Here is a 16,499-nt window from a genome sequence, read left to right as displayed (position 1 = left end):
TAAGTGCTATTTTAAAAAAAGAATATTTTTTTTGCCTTTTGTGTCGTGGTAAATGTGCGAAGGGATTATATATATATGGATAGGTACATATGCGCGTACATCAACAGGTGACGATGTATGTATGTATGTATGTACGTAGATGCGCGCGTGCGGAAATAAGGTTGGCATTAAAAATAATTATTCCAACACATAAGAAAACGCGGTGAACACTTGATTATTATTCTTCCCTATTTCTTATAACACTTTAATAATTTTTTTTTGTTTTTTAAACTTTTACGCGGATTTGGCAAACAGCTGTGGAAATTACATACATGTACATGTGAATGCATATGAAAAAAAAGAGGTGGATTTGGACAAGTGCGGGGAAAAAAAAAACATAAATAAAAAATGGATAATCGTGGAATGTAAAACGAGAACGTTGGACAATCACGCTAAGGATTAGGAACTACCATGTAACCTTGGAACAGGTCAGGTATGTACATACATACAATATGTAAAAGTGTGTAGGTCGCTATGGAGAAGCGGGAAAACCTCACACTTTTAGTAGTATGGAAATGAAATGAATAATGAAATTTTGTACTTATCAGGAATTCCGCCGATGCAAGCTGGAGGAGCGGAAGGATATCCGGCTCGAAGGACCAATGTTCGTGGGGGGGCGGAGGATCCAGATGAAATACAAGGAGTTGGCGGGTGCCAATTTCTTCAGTTTATGGTGAGCGAGTGGTGAATTAAAACGCACGAAAAACTTCGGTTAAAGAAACGTAGGTTTTATTATTTATATAATATTCACAGGTAAACCGGCACACACGGAGATGGTTCGGGTTGAAAGTAATGACAAATCGCAAATTAGAAATTAAAGGAGATGAACGGGTGTTCGGGTGAAAATCTCGAATTGGAATAATGGCGATGCCCATTAGAAAAAACCCAGTCACCCCTCCTGGTGTGACCGTAGATGCCGAGGATCAAAAAACCCTCCTCACTCTTCACTGCTCTTCGCCGCTCACTGCTGTTCACCCGGTGGCGTGAACAATTATAGTATTTGCAGTTTGATTTTCGTTTTTAACAATGCCTTCAACCAGACGTACAAGCTTAGGCCGCAGAACTCGAAATACGGCAAGTCAAAGAAATATAAGAGCAAATCAAACTGATGAGCAACGCGAAGCGCGAAATGAACTTGAACGGAATCGATATGAAGATAGAAATTTTGTGTTTAATCCCCACACAGCTGCATTCAGTTATAATGTGGCAATTGATTACAATTTTCTGCGAAAATTGTTGCTATTGGACAAGTGAGAATTGTGTGTCCACATTGCAAGGCATTGAAATTGAAAAATTAAGGCCCTGGATGACGCCATTGGTACCGCAACCAGAGCCACTACGTTCATTGGTATCTGGAATTGGTCCAGATTCTTATCATTTTTTGACTCATATCCAGCAGTACAATAATTGCTTTCAAATGTCATCATTTGGGGCAACAAAGGTTATTCGAGACAATTTTATGCCTACTTTCAAAGTAAGTAATTGTAATGGTAAACAATTCTTTTAGTTTTACTACCTATGGCAAATAAGTTTTTTAGGTCTTCTACCTATAGCTGTCATGGAAGGCTGTTCAATGTCGAAGTTTAAAGTAGTTTTAATTTGAAATGATGTAAAGTATTGTGGCAGTATTTTGCAAGCCACATGGCGGTAAAATTTGCTATACAATTACCTGTATATATATTTATGTATATTCTTGCAGATTCAGGGTCAAATATATCATCGAACAGGTTCCTTATTGCCAGTGCCTGATCAAGACTGTAAATTTTTGCAAAAATATTTTATGGGCAATCCATTTTATGGAAATACATTTTATGGAAATACATTAAAACACTTAAATTGAGTATAAATATGAGAGTCGAATTGCAGGAAGACCAGTCTGGAGAAGTGTTTTCCAAACAACTGCTCGATATTGGTAATGGTAATATTGCTGTTGATACATCATCGGGATACATTACATTCCCTACCAATTTTTGTAACTTTTGTGAATCAAAGACCGAACTCATGGAGATGGTTTTCCCAAACTTAGCTCAAAATTAACTAACGAAATGTGAACGAAATGAATTTTCAGATTCAAGAGAAAATAGCTGGCGAATTGAAAAATTACAAATCAGTTGATTCCGTTACTAATGATGATGATGTTGTCAATTATCCAACAGAATTTTTTTTTTCGCTGGAATTACCCCTCATAATCTGCATGTAAAAATCGGATCAGTAATTATTATGTTACGGAACCTAAACCAGCCACGTCTGTGTAATGAAGAAGTGGTGAAGAAATTATTGAACAATGTCATCGAAGCAACAATTTTAAAAGGGAAGTAACTACAAAGGCGAAGATGTTTTAATCCCACGCATCCCAGTTTCCAGTGCGGCTTGCCTGTGCAATGTCAATAAATAAATCGCAAGGGGAGTCGCTAAGTGTAAGTGTATCAACCTACAAAATCCATGTTTTTCGCATGGCCAATTATATGTCGCCTGTTCCCGTGTCGGAAAACCAACAACATTATTTATTTACGCGCCAGAATATAAAACTAAAAATATAGTTTATCAAAAAGCATTAGAGTAGAGAGAACACTATTATGAAAATATATATTTTGTTTTTTATTTCATTAAAAATTAGTAAAGTCATGTTCAGGTATAGCGAAACCAGGGAATTATGGATTCATTTTTATATGGAGGATTCAGTTTAAATTGAATAGGGACTCATACCTAAGATAGGTCAGCTATACAAAATAAAGTAGTGCATCATTGCAACGCTAAGGCGGTACGAAGTTCGCCGGGTTAACTAATGAGTATATACAAACAAGCCTACATGAAAAATTACAACTCTGTAGCTCTTACGGTCTAGGAGGAGTTTGCGTTGGTCCAGACGGACGGACGGACACGGCTATATGAACTCGTCTTGACGTCCTGATCAAGAATATATATATTTTATATGGTCGGAGATGCTTCCTTCTATGCGTTGCACACTTCTGACCAAAACTAATATATCCTTTTTGCAAGGGTATACAAGTCGAAGTGAAAACCATGAAGAGATTTGTGTTATTTTCCGGCTGTTCGACAATGCAGTTCAGGTCAAGCAGAATTTCTTGGCATTTTATTATCAAGAAACTTAAAATTTCTATATGCTTCCGTAATGCAAGACATATTGAAAGGTCTATATGACGTTTTATCTGTCGCAGAGTAGTTTAGTAATCGATACCACGTAGCATTTACTGACGAATTCTCAATGATACACTAAATATTTGAGGGGCGAATAATCCTGTTTCACATCGCCTTAAAGCAAAGGATTGAAAGCAACGAATCTTATACACTCAAATACATGCATTTAAATAAACATTTCACCATTGTATAGTTAAATATGTATATGTATCGAATGTTTACATTGAGTTTAGGCAGAAACTGTTTTATTAATTGTTGAATTTAGTCGTCGTCTTCAACAGCCACAGATGGTGGCAATGTTGTGAGATCCAGACAACAATATAGTATGGACCACGGATTTCTCGAAATTGACGGCAGGAGTTCCAAGCGGAATATCTTTGACTGCGGACTTTTGTCACTGGCAAAAGGCAAAGGCAACAACGGTTACTTTATAAATGCCGACTTACTTGAACTGTTTAAATTAAATATTAAGGTTAGGATAGATGATTCTCTGAAAATTGTATTTCAATTTGGATTTTGTTACACTGTTGTCATAAGCAGTGCAACCTGTTAACGAAGCATTTTAGAACAATTGGAAAATCACCAGTAGCAAAAGCAACACAACCACTGTACGGTCCATTGTGTTATACTAGAAGAAATAGCAAGAAGTCAATCTGTTTTAGCAAGGGACTCTTTCAGACCCAATGCGATTTGGAAAAAATACTTTGTTTTAGAACGGGTCTTCTATGGAACACGACTCGTAAGTAATGAGTTTGGAAGACAATGTATATTTTTGTTTAAAAAAATGTAAATTGGAATACCACAAAAACATCTGGTGAAACACTAATTCCTGCCGGTATAGCGTAGCCTGGTAGCAAATGTAATGCTGGGTAATACAGATAAGTATTGTCATAAAATCAAATATATTCAGCTTTTTTTGGTACACTTAAATCTAAAAGCAGCTACAAATTGCACAAGTATTGTAACAATTTTAAATTTAAACATAAAATATCAAAGAAGCTAACTTCGGCTATGCCGGAGTTTATATACCCTTGCAGTCCTTGGCAATAAAATTTTTGCTTTTTGAAACTCAATTCATCAATACACAAACAAAACATCATTATTCTTCTTCTTCCATCATTCCCTAAGTAAAGCACCGTACGCATACACATACAGACTATGTAGCGTTTTGTCTGTGTGTGTGTGCATGTGCTTTGTTGATTTGAAGATGACGTAGCACAGTGGTTGCGCTTGTATGGGGAGAGCGGCCAAAAATACTTCTAGTGGAGATAAAATTATGAAATTTTTTCCAAAATTCTATATAAATATAATAAGTAATATAGCAGCACCCTACACCACCCCCTAATACGTAACCTCAAAAAAATGAATAAAATATAACATTAGAACAAACAGAAGATTTATTATATATAAATAAAGCAAACAGTAAGAAAAACTAAACTTATATAATAAAAACTAATATTATCAAGTTCTAAGATTATATTTACATACATTTACTCATCTAATAATAACTGGAATGTACTGTTTAATAATTTTGTTTTTTTTTTGTGCAAGGTAACTTTCTTTGACCAGTAATGAAAGGGTCTGAGCTAAGTAACAATCTATTTAACAAATCAGTATTGGTTGAAATTTTTTCGTATGTTGCTCTCTAAATTTTTTAATGTCTTTATTTTTTGATTCTGCGGCTTCTTCAGACAATTCTCCTATGGAAACCAGCGCATAACTTATTATTTCAGGAGCATGTAGCAGAACTTTGTGGACAGATGGTGGCATGTAGTACCATGGATACAATTTAATTAGTTGTTTTGTAGTGTCAAGTGCATAGTCTCCAAACTGTTCTATATTAATTTTATAGCCAGACGATATGCATTGGAGTACTGTTGAACACCTAATTAAAACATTTTCCTCTAATCCTGTAATTTCAGCAGACAATTTCGGATCGCTAAAAAATTTTCTTGGAGAATTTCCATCGTTGGATGGTCCACTTCCTCCACACTTCGGCTTGTCGACGATCAATCCCATTTTATAACGAAAGTCTGCTTGTATTTTCTTTTTCCTATCCAGAAGAGCAGTTTTCTCTTGTGGGGTACAAACTCGCCAAATTTTGATATCCAATCTGTAGGCAACATGTAAGAAATATTCAAAAAAACGAATATATGAGTGAAATGGTGATAAGCCAAACTCATATCGTGCTTCGTGAACTTTCCTTGTCAAACCTTGCTCCAAATCGTTCATTTCTGTTGGCTTTGCGTCACATATGTAGCACTTACAAGAAGATGTTTGGCTTAAAGCACTGCAAACTTTTCCGTCAACCATAGTCAGTTGCAAATTATGCTCAACTTGAATTAGTGAATTGGATACAATGCACGTTGTGGGTTTCAGAGCTGCAATTTTTTCCTTGAAGTATTTTTCTTCGCTATGGGCCAATTGTGTTGTTTCTTTTTGAAATTGGAACCTTATTGGTCTGCAGTAGCGTGTAGATGACGGTCGAGGATTTTTCCAAATTAATTTGCGGTTTCTAGGATCTTCATCTTTGGTTATCAGTTGCAGTGGGACATAAGAGGTAACAAACAAACTTGAATCGTCAAAATCATTATTCGTTGTTTTTTGTTTATATTCCGAATGCCCAGAACTGCCATCAAAGCCCCATTTCCCAATTAAAGTTAAATCGTAACCATGAATGGAGTCAAGAACATCTGCTTGAAGTTGGACAATTCGCGATGCCGTGTGATCTACCAAGCTCTGCGTTTTAGTATTAATAAAACTTCGTATTGTCAAATACTGTTGTTTACTCAAGCCTGGTTTCACGAGAATCGATAGCACTTCATCAGCACTGAATTCCGAAAACGCTGGACTAGATAAGTTGCAGGAACGTAGGGCACAAGCAACGGATTCATCGGATTTTGAAAGCTCAGCAATTTTTCGTCGTTTTGTCCATTTAGAAGACTCGATGAAATCTTTTTTCGGCCTTCCACGAACAGTTGATTTGGATATTGATTGGGACATCTGGTGGTCACAGCGCAATGAAATTGTTTCCTTTTCTTTAAGCCCAACATTTTGATATTGCAATACAGAGGATTTTGTACGATTGTGCTTTTGCCAAAGAGTTGCGATTCTTTTGCAAATGTACGAAATACGCTTTGACAAATCATCCAGGTCGACAATGTAACCGCTCTTTTTAATTTCAATGTGTACAAATTCTATCATTGTCCTTAGTTTTTCTGCATTGATTCCGTTTGTTGTGCACCAAAGATCAAAAATATATAGGCGCGTAAAAACACACCTATAAAAGTTGTCTACGAAATTCAATCAACCAAATCAAATAAAAATGATTAATTAATAAAAGAATAAACAATTTTCAAAATCATACATAACCACAAACGATGAAAACAGAGACAACAACAAAACAATACGCCAATCACCTGTTTCGCAGGGCCCAGCTGACCTTTAATAATGGGAGACGCAGTCACATTATTTACGTTTACAAATGCATGGTCAAATTTGGGAACCTAAACTAAACACATTTATTACCTGAAAAGTCAGACAAATACAAGAATATACAACATATCTGTGGAATTTTGTGGGATCATAACTAAAACTCCGCCTAAACATAAAAAAGACGCTTAAAAACACACATAAAAAATATTAAATCAAATAAATTAATTTCACAATAACAATTTGATTAGTTGATTAGTTATTTACATTAGAAATTAGAGTAAATACAGGGGCGTAGCGAGGTTGTCGATAATGGGGGGGTGATTCTCATTAAATTGCCGACTTACCTCGTGTATTTGCCAACAGCATGTAGATTTGCGGTAGAAATAAATTTACTTCGATAAAACAAGGTCAGTATATAAGGAATTTATTCTTTGAAGATAATTTGGCAAAAATTATAATTACAGCATTTGGTACGTACATGAATGTGTAACTAAAACTAACATTGCGCAGAAATGGACGACAAATATTTCTAAGTTCCTTTTATTCGTTGATCAATTCTATTTAAATTTTCACTCTGCGGTGTTTCAATAACGACCATTTTTCTACGAGTTCGTGAATGTTTATGTCGTCTACCTTATCGCTTGAAGAATAAAGTAGCATCAATGCATTCAACCGATCATCTCCCATCGTTGTTCGCAAGTGATTGAAAACCAATTTCAATTTACTAAATGATCGTTCACAAGAAGCTGATGTTACAGGAGCAGTCAAAATAAAACAAACGAGTTTGTAGGCTAAGGGAATCACATGTTTCAACTTAAACACAACTTCCGAAATATCTTTGAAATTCCTACACTCTTTACATGAATCGAAAAGAATTTGCAACTCAGGAAGCAAACATTCTGGGTCCTCGCTCAAATAAAAGGGTTCTAATTGCACAATGGATTCGATTGAATTCATTGTGACATTTTTTCTGTCAATTGGAATTTGGAAAACTTTCTGGACACACGCAAATGTTGAAAAAGTGTCTTTCAAGTTTTCTTGAATGCAATTGTTGAAAACTTGAAGCACAGTCTTGAATTCTTTTCGATAAAATGTCAAGAAATCAAAATTGTGAGATGTTTCTGGATTTGCATCATACTTTTTTGGTACACGACGCGTTCTGTGACGTTTCGAAAAATCGTCTCGAGGATTAATCTTCAATTTTTCAGCAAATACAGCCGAGCTATTTATCAATGCATTGATCTGGTCGTCATCGTCCATTTGTTCAAATGATGCGCTTGTAGTTTGTATCAATAAAGAAGCATCAATGACGTTCAATTCTACTGCCTCCAAATTTTCCGTCAAATGTTTGATCTTGAACATGACATTTTTGCAAAAAAATAACGAGCTGATAAAATCAAAATCCAGAATTTTTTTGAGCAAACCAGAAGCGGACGTACGTGTACGCGAATCGAAAAATTCTGGATCGTTTATCATATTTTTCAAAACGTCCACAATTCCTTCAAAAGAAATCCACATGGCTTTGACTGACTCAGCTCTAGCAGTCCATCGAGTTTTCGACAAATTTTTCAATTGCAATGAATTTTCAATACTTTTCAATTCTTCACTTAAACTTTGGAAACGTTTTGTGCTACCATAGAAAAATACATACAAAGCTTCTAAAACATTGAAAAACTCTGAAATCAAAACACTTGCATTGCATGCTGTTTCAACAAATGTGTTGGTCCGATGATCTTGGCATGGAATGTAAGGGAATTTAAGGAAATAAGCTTTGACTGCACTAAAGCTTTAATGCTGTCTTTAATATGTTTCTCCCTGGCAGATACAAAATCCATTATATTCCGCGATGTAATCGGGTTCATATGCAGTGCATGGAAGATTGGATTAACGATTTCCTTCAAGCCTTCGCTTTCCAAAAATAAAAACGGCTTGCCATCCGTGGTTACAATTTTAACTAGGGAGGAAACTATGCATTCTTCACTAGTTTCATAGCATATCTTCTTCTTTTTTGCTTTTAATGGCACTTCGGTGTCCTCGTTGGCGTCACATTCGTTAAAAACGTGTCTATGTTTTGCTAACAAATGTCGTCTTAAATTTGTCACCTGATGACCTAAGTATATTATAAATACACATAAAATTAGTATTTTATTTTACACCATTACACCAATATTACCTGCAAATTTCATGCCGCACACATAACACACTGATTTGTTTTCATCGGAGTTGAAGGTGAAAAATTGGTGCACTTTTTTACATTTCTCACGACCCATTTCACTAAAAATGTTAATTTTGACGCGACCGCAAAGAAATCACAAACACAAGCGAAAGCGAATCTGATTCGCAAAGCATACTCAAAAAATACTTTGCTTTACTTTGTGAGAGATTAAAGTGTCCGATAATAACCAGAGCAAAAGAATCGAAAACAAAATCGGTTTTGTTCAGAGCAAAACAGATTCATCGAGCAAACACTTTTTAACAACATGATTATGTTAAAAGGCATTGGCGACGCTGGTATATACAGCACATTGCAGATTTTAAACCAGGTTACTATAAACGAAAACTCACTTCAAATATTGTTCCACGTAGTACAATATAAACATTTAAATAGTAACATTGTAATTGGTCGCGAAATCCTTAATCAGGGATTTGATGTTATAATATCCCCAAACAAGTTTGAAATTGTAAAAGCCAAAACTGTAAATATTTGTTCAGTAGATGTGGATCCAGTTGACCTTTCCAATCTTGACACCAACTTGCGTGAGCCTGATAAAACTAAGTTAATAAAATTACTTGAGAGTTATTCCACTGCTCTTATAAAGGGGACACCATCTACACGTGTTAGTACAGGTGAAATGAAAATTCGATTGATTGACCATACTAAAAGCCCTGACTTAGCCCTGAAGAAAGAGATATTGTTAGAAAAAAGTTGAGTGAGCTGCAAAAATGTAATATTAGTTGACCCAGTTGTTCTCCCTTCGCAAGTCCCATACTGCTCGTCAAAAAGAAAAATGGGACAGATCGCCTTTGTGTCGATTACAGAGAACTAAATTCTAATACGGTAGCAGACAGATATCCTTTGCCGTTAATTAATGACCAGATTGCGAGGTGCGAATTACTTTACTTGTCTTGATATGGCAAGTGGCTTTCACCAGATTCCAATCCACCCCGATTCCATAGAATATACTGCATTTGTTACTCCGGATGGCCAGTATGAATTTTTAACTATGCCGTTCGGACTGAAAAATGCGCCATCTGTGTTCCAACGGGCGGTAATGCGAGCTCTGGGTGACTTTGGCCTTTTCGTACGTGATTGTTTAAATGGACGACATAATGATTGTGTCACCTACGATTGAGATAGATTTAGAAAGGTTAAAAGCAGTGCAGAACGTCTAGCAGGAGCTGGATTTATTTGTAATATTAGCAAATGTAGTTTTCTAAAAACAGTGATTTCATTGCCACCGCCACAGACAGTTTTTAGTGTACGGCAGTTCATCGGTTTAGCATCCTATTCCGTAAGTTTATACGCTCTAATGTCAAGAAAAGACAGTTTCACTTGGGATCCTGGTCTCGAAGGTATTCGTAAAAAAATAGTCACCATCCTTACCAATGAACCGGTTCTAGTAATATTTGACCCACAACACCCTATAGAATTACACACTGATGCTAGCTCGATCGGATTTGGTGCCATGCTTTTACATCGTATCAACAATCAACTTCACGTTGTGGAATATTTCAGCAAAACAACTTCCGCCGCCGAATCATACATTTCCATCACTATTCGCTTGGTAGAGAATTTGTGGTTTACACTGATTGCAACTCATTGAAGGCATCACGCACTAAAATAGACCTAACTCCTAGAGTTCATCGTTGGTGGTCCTATTTACAATCATTTAGTTTCACAATACAATATAGAGAAGGAAAACGTATGGCACACGTAGATTTTCTATCTAGAAACCCAGTGCCTCCAACACCATTGTTGGTTTTGGTTTTGGCAAGTCCCTTAGAGCTGTTAATAGGGAAAGAAGTCCGACCTCTTGGGTTGGTACCCAAATTGGACACAGAACTGGAAGTGGATTTGTACCCTACACGAGCTAAAGCCAGTAACACCATGAAATATTTAGCTTCCTACGATAAAAATCGTTTTGACAAGTCAAAGGCTCCTGTTATTATACACAATGTTAGTGATTATGTCCTTCTTAAAAACGAGGAAAGACACCAAACTAAACTAGACCCAAAATTTAAAGAACCATTTTTGGTAGCTGAAGAAAAAGATGGTAATAGATATATGTTCAAGTCGTTATCCAACAAGCGACTATATAAGTATTGTCATGAAGACATAAGAAAACTTCCAGATGGAATTGTTCCCCAAGAGTTTGATATTGACAGCGAAGGTTCAAGCTTGTCAAGGGGTCAATTGGATCCGTCTAAGTGAGACGAAGAAATGTAAAATTAAAACTTTAAGAACTGGTTACGTTTTGTAAGAATAAATGTAAAAAGTTTGTATGAAAGAAATGTTTGTATGAAAGAAGAATGGTTATCCGTCTAGGAAAGACGATGGTTATCTGTCTAAGAGACGATCGAATTCCGTAAGATAGACAGAAGTTTGGAAAGTTTGAAATTAAAAATTAACATATTACACGAGGACGTGTAAAGGTCAGGATGGCCGTGTCGATTAAGTAACTAATAAGTTAAAGCCTACTAGTTAGTTTAAAGACAATTGTAGCCCTGGCAATACCTTTGCAGCGGCTACAGACTGACACCTGGAATGTTGATGGGAATGTTGACTTTGCAGGATGACAAGCATCTTTGCTTTAGCAACATGTTTAGAAACAAATCTGTCTTCAGGTCAGGTCTTATATAAAGAGGGGCCTCGGGCTAAAGAGCTCTGTTCATAAACCCCCTGGGAACTAACCCTACAGTAAAAAGTACAAGTGAAATTAAAAAGTCTAAAGTGAACATTATAAGTTAAAACCTGAGTGAAATAAACAAAAGTCTTGGCGCCCCGACATGTACATATGAACCTAGACTATATGAGCTGAAGGCGAAGGCCTTTTGCCATTGCCAAAAAAAGAAAAAAAAGCTAGCTTATAATTTTAATTGTAAATTAGCTCTTAATAAATAAATAAAAAAAAAATAAATAAATGTAAAAAGTCAATGTCAGGAGCAGGATAGATTTTTAGTCTCATTTCAGTCGAAATTCAGGCCAATACGGATAGTTTTGTGATTTCCAAAATTTTTTGAAGTTGTATTAATAACAACTTTTTCTTTAAATATCATTATTTTTCTTCTCATTTGTTATAACGGCAGAGACTTTCGTGGAAATGTCTTCACTTTCAAATGCAGACCACGGATCCCATGAAGCGCGAAACGGTAGCACAGCAGCTGCTTGAAGTCTTGAAGACCTCCACCAAGTCTGGTGTTATAAGAATGAAGAAGAAGAATGAATATTACTGCGCCAGCACCCATGTGGAAGATGTCCAAAGGATCCTGATGGATGAAAGTAAATGGTTCACTCCCACTACCCAAGACGATGATTAAAAATTGGCTATTCAAATTGTAAAGAAAGCAGATCTGTTAATAAATATAGTTCAACTGTATGAAGTATTGAAAACCTCCACCAAGTCTGGTGTCATACAGAAGAAGAATGAATATTACTGCGCCAGCACCCATGTGGAAGATGTCCAAAGGATCCTGATGGATGAAAGTAAATGGTTCACTCCCACTACCCAAGACGATGATTAAAAATTGGCTATTCAAATTGTAAAGAAAGCAGATCTGTTAATAAATATAGTTCAACTGTATGAAGTATTGAAAACCTCCACCAAGTCTGGTGTCATACAGAAGAAGAATGATTATTACTGCGCCAGCACCCATGTGGAAGATGTCCAAAGGATCCTGATGGATGAAAGTAAATGGTTCACTCCCACTACCCAAGACGATGATTAAAAATTGGCTATTCAAATTGTAAAGAAAGCAGATCTGTTAATAAATATAGTTCAACTGTATGAAGTATTGAAAACCTCCACCCAGTCTGGTGTCATACAGAAGAAGAATGAATATTACTGCGCCAGCACCCATGTGGAAGATGTCCAAAGGATCCTGATGGATGAAAGTAAATGGTTCACTCCCACTACCCAAGACGATGATTAGAAATTGGCTATCTAAAATGAAAAATATCCTGGAAAATGATCGAACTGAATTTTTTTAAACTATAAATTTCATAACATTAAAATATATAAACGTCTCAGGTAATTGCAAAATTCAAATTGGATTATCCAGATACAATATCTTTATCGTTTGCATCTTGATGACATCGACGACATATTTTTTCTTTTTGATGAATCGACCCAAAAATAAAAAAAAAATAAAATAGCAAAGCACAGCACCAGGCCAAAAGAAATCAATCAGTTTCAGTAAAATAAAGTAAAAAAAAAATGCATTTTCCGAATGCTTGCACACTATTGTTATCAAAAAAATGATACTTAGACCACGTGGTACGCAAAATTCGCATTTAGTGGTAGAATTCGAAATTTAAGAAGAAAAAATTGAATTCAATTCAAGTTTTATGGCAAGATTCCATTAGACGGATATAACCACAATATATTATCCGAACAATAAAGGACAAATTCGAAATAAGAAGCTATCCCGGCGGAGCTGAGGAACTAATGAATTACTTTAAAGTCTTGATGTTGTATTTATTCAATTTTGAGTCAATGCCTACTTTGTGCAAAGACTCTGAAATTGAAACATCTGTGACATGAAAAGCGGTTGCATTGGAACGATGGAAGGGGTCATTTTGATTTATCGAAATTTTTTTCTTTGGCCCGATTCGCACTCGATCCATCTATGGGGAATGGATGGGATTAACGGTGGATGTGAAACAGCGACTCCCACTGGCACCATCCACCATCTCTTAACAGCTGATTTTACAGCTGCCATAGCCAGACTTGTTGCAAAGTGCAGTGAGAAAAATAAATACGTTTTAATTTCTGGAATTGTTTAAACTTAAAATATCAAAGAAGCTAACTTCGGCAATGCCGAAGTTTTTATACCCTTGCAGTCTTTAGCGCTGCCGGCAGCGTTTGAACTGATTTATATTGACTGTAACTTGTGTTCTATTTATCCGATCAGATTGAAATTTTGGGATCTGATGTTTTATATCCAATAGTTTCACATTTCATGGGCATACTCCAATTTTTATGAAAATGCAATATTTGGTGATGCTAACCACAAAACTATTTCCACACTTTCCCTATTCATATAAACTTCCTAATAATTCTACAAAATTAAAAGACATTCGGAAACTCCGTCTCCGAAAAGAAAGAGGCAAGAAATAACATGGAAATATTCTGTGCAATATTTGATGAAGCTAACCACAAAACTATTTACACATTTTCCCTATTCATATTCTTGACTGATTCTTCTAGAGCTATATGATATAGTGGTCCGATCCTGACAATTTTCATACTTGATCTGCTCCAGAAAATAAAAAGCTAAGAAAATTTCAGAAATTTGATCCCGATAGCTCTTAAGATGGCTGAGTAAAACGCATACTCACGGACGGTCAGACGGACATGGCTATATCAACTCAGCTTATCATGCTAATCAAGAATATATATACTTTATGGGGTCGGAAACGTCTCCTTCTGTGCGTTGCAAAGATGTAACCAATTTTATAATACCCTCTGCAAGTGTATAAAAAAAAAAAAAAAAATATTGTTGATGATGCAGTTTAGCCCGTACCAATTCAATAATCAAATGTTTTCTTATTTTATATTTTTCCCCCTAGTTATAGTTCAAAACTGTATTCGCTACCAACTTTTGAGATCTCTGGGTCTCTTGATTTTTGGCAAAATGTAAAATAATCCTCTTTTTCCGTGTGGAGTGGAACTTAAAAAAAAAGGGCAAGAAAACCCGATAATTTACAAATAACTTTCCGACTTTCGATTATTACATTACGGTAAACAAATATATGCTCAAAATACATAATATATGAAAATTAAAACATTTCCTATTAAGAATTTAAAAAAAAAACAAAGAGTTTCAAGATGGTTTAACTTTTTGCTCTTGGTTGACACTTCCTCGGAAATTCCCATATAACATTCTTTTAATAAGTTTTTATGGCACCCGATCGGGTTTGCATAACGACATTAAATAAAATGCGCAGGCAGAATTTTCTTATGCCGACGTCGCTCGGACCATGGTGAAATAAGTATAAGGTGGTCCCGTTGGCAGCAGCGCTGCTTACGACGAGATCTTTCGTACGGGTACACCTTATACTTATTTCACCATGGTACGGGTTAAGCAAAGCACACTATTGGAATCTCTCTTACACTCCCTGAGCTACGCTCTTCTCACTTATTGTTAAGATACATAGGACCATGGTGAAATAACATAAGGTGGTCTCGTCGGAAGCCGAAGCTTACCGAAATATACACTTAACTTCAGCACGTTTGCTCACTCACATCACCGTCTCGCTCACCCTCAATAGACACTCAGAATACTATTCCTTTCACTCGCACTTATTGCAAGCATACGTTAAGTGTCTGTCTCTTGCCCGCGGGACCACCTCATACTTTTCATTGCTTTACACTAAAAAAACAGCGTAGCTAAAAAAATTAGTTTAAAATATTTCAAAAAATTATGAAATGCATTATTATTATGTAATAAAGCTAATGCAATTTTGAAAAAATTTAATAACAAATACAATCATTTTTTTGTGACAAGCACGAGTCGAAGTGTTTCCGAAGTGTCATTGCCGAACTTACACGAGCGTTTACAGTGTATGTGACCCGGCAGCGCTGCGGCAGAGCTGCAAAAGCCTACTACATGATTGGTCCAATTGAGCATAGCAGAGCAAGCATGCGTTTTTTTTTTTTTTTGCTTTAAAAAAATTTATCTAAAACACATGGAAAGAGATAGAGTACGAAATGTCGGCGAGGACAAATCACAGCATATTCCAAGCCCCCGACGTCGGCAGAAAAAAATTCTGCCAGCGTCAAAACCCGATCAGCTGCCAAAAAAAACTTGGCACCAAAATGTGACGGAAAATTGTTATTGTTCTTTCCCATTTCTGCGCGCGTCGCTTTGCACCTTTCGTTTCTTTGTGCATTGATTTTCGTAATGCGAGGAGCAGGCACATTCAAATGTAGCACAGCCCCCAAATAACTGTTGAGCGTTTTTTTTTTCACTAAGCGCTGCTTGCGAGAACGTCCGAAAATGACGTAGGTTAGTCGTCTCGACGATTTCGGTACACAATGCACTAGTTTATACGGATAATTTGAATATTTCTAGTACGATTTTAATATAATTTGGTTGATCGGTAGAAATTAACAAGATTATTTGTCTGCCGAATTTAGTTTAAAAAAAATTAAAACTTTAATGAAAATTTTGAAAAAATTGAAAAAGTCAATGCATTACAAAAATCATTTCTAATGAAATCTTTTGTTATAAGCATTGAAAATTAAAAGTTATCAAAAATAAGGACAAATGAAAAAAACTGGAAACAAGACAATTTTTTTTAAATTTAAAAAAAAAAAATAAAGCGAAAATAATTTCTAATAAAAATTCCCCATAACATAATATTATTTTGTTTATACTAATGTTTTTATTTTATTAACACTATGTTATATGTTTTTTGAATGACGACTTTTTCAAAATGGCCATCGTTTGAGTTTTAGTTTTTTCTTTCTGTCGTTTATTCCGGCATTCTAAAGACTCATCGATGTCGATCAAATATCAGGCAAATGCTACGGATACGGATGTTTCTTCAGTCAATTTTCCTATTAAAGAAAAGAAAATGAATGTTATTAAAAAAGTCCTATTACTTTATTTTTTTTTGGATATTGATCGTTTTATTTATTTAT

General features: G+C 35.7%; 1 long non-coding RNA gene across 1 annotated transcript; it reads left to right on the top strand.

Annotated features, from left to right (window-relative positions):
* Nucleotides 1-993: 993 nt before the first annotated feature.
* LOC124460191 lies at nt 994-1,869 on the top strand. The gene is made up of 2 exons (XR_006954130.1): nt 994-1,513; nt 1,578-1,869. It is a non-coding gene; the product is annotated as an uncharacterized LOC124460191 (long non-coding RNA).
* The last annotated feature ends 14,630 nt before the right edge of the window (nt 1,870-16,499 follow it).

The sequence above is a fragment of the Drosophila willistoni genome (genome assembly GCF_018902025.1).
Source record: "Drosophila willistoni isolate 14030-0811.24 chromosome 2R unlocalized genomic scaffold, UCI_dwil_1.1 Seg167, whole genome shotgun sequence".
In the NCBI taxonomy this organism is placed as follows: domain Eukaryota; kingdom Metazoa; phylum Arthropoda; class Insecta; order Diptera; family Drosophilidae; genus Drosophila; species Drosophila willistoni.
Note: the sequence above shows the minus strand (reverse complement) of the source record. Positions and strands in the feature narration are given on the sequence as shown.